The following is a 1279-nucleotide window of genomic DNA, read 5'->3' as shown; positions in this document are numbered from 1 at the left end:
TTATACTTAAACTATAGCTCACCAACAATTTTGTGTTGACATTTTTAAGCATGTTTTTCTCAGGTGCTTGAGGTTAGCTTCCGCTGTGTACTAGTCATGCTGTAGACACCCGCTGCTTAGAGTTGTCATCGCATGAACTACTTTATTTTGCATTCAAACATTCGTACTTTTGAATAATGACTTGTAATGACCATTGTGGTCACATACACTTATTATTTGCTTCTACTTAGTGAAGCATGCTTTTGGAAATGTAAAACATTTGATGTCGGTTATGACATCACCTTTTTATCGTGAATGCAACTTCTTTAATTACAGCATATAGTACTTAACCTTGTAATGATCCTGTTGTTGATGATTCGTACACGATGGTTTTGTATGGGGCATCACAAAGGTCTCGATTGTGTATTAATGCAACGGACGAAGGTTATTGCTTATGCGTCTAGACAATTGAAGATTCATGAGCAAAATTATACGACGCATGATTTGGAATTAGGCGCGGTTGTTTTTGCATTAAAGACTTGGAGGCACTACTTATATGGGGTCAAAAGTATTATATATACCGACCACAAAAGTCTTCAACACATATTTAATCAGAAACAACTAAATATTAGGCAGCGTAGGTGGATTGAATTGTTGAATGATTACGACTTTGAGATTCGTTACCACCCGGGGAAGGCAAATGTGGTAGCCGGCGCCTTGAGCAGAAAGGACAGAGAACCCATTCGAGTAAAATCTATGAATATAATGATTCACACTAACCTTACTACTCAAATAAAGGAGGCGCAACAAGGACTTTTAAAAGAGAGAAATTTAAAGGATGAAATACCCAAAGGATCGGAGAAGCATCTTAATATTCGGGAAGACGGAACCCGGTATAGGGCTGAAAGAATTTGGGTACCAAAATTTGGAGATATGAGAGAAATGGTACTTAGAGAAGCTCATAAAACCAGACAATCAACACATCCTGGAACGGGGAAGATGTACAAGGATCTTAAGAAACATTTTTGGTGGCCAGGTATGAAAGCCGATATTGCTAAATATGTAGGAGAATGTTTGACGTGTTCTAAGGTCAAAGCTGAACATCAAAAACCATCTGGTCTACTACAACAACCAGAAATCCCGGAATGGAAATGGGAAAACATTACCATGGATTTCATTACTAAATTGCCAAGGACTGCAAGTGGTTATGATACTATTTGTGTAATAGTTGATCGTCTCACCAAGTCAGCACACTTCCTGCCAATAAGAGAAGATGACAAGATGGATAAGTTAGCACGGC

Source organism: Rutidosis leptorrhynchoides, chromosome 11 (genome assembly GCF_046630445.1).
Source record: "Rutidosis leptorrhynchoides isolate AG116_Rl617_1_P2 chromosome 11, CSIRO_AGI_Rlap_v1, whole genome shotgun sequence".
Classification (NCBI taxonomy): Eukaryota; Viridiplantae; Streptophyta; class Magnoliopsida; order Asterales; family Asteraceae; genus Rutidosis; species Rutidosis leptorrhynchoides.
The sequence above is the reverse complement of the archived record's forward strand: the minus strand, read 5'-3'. Positions refer to the sequence as shown.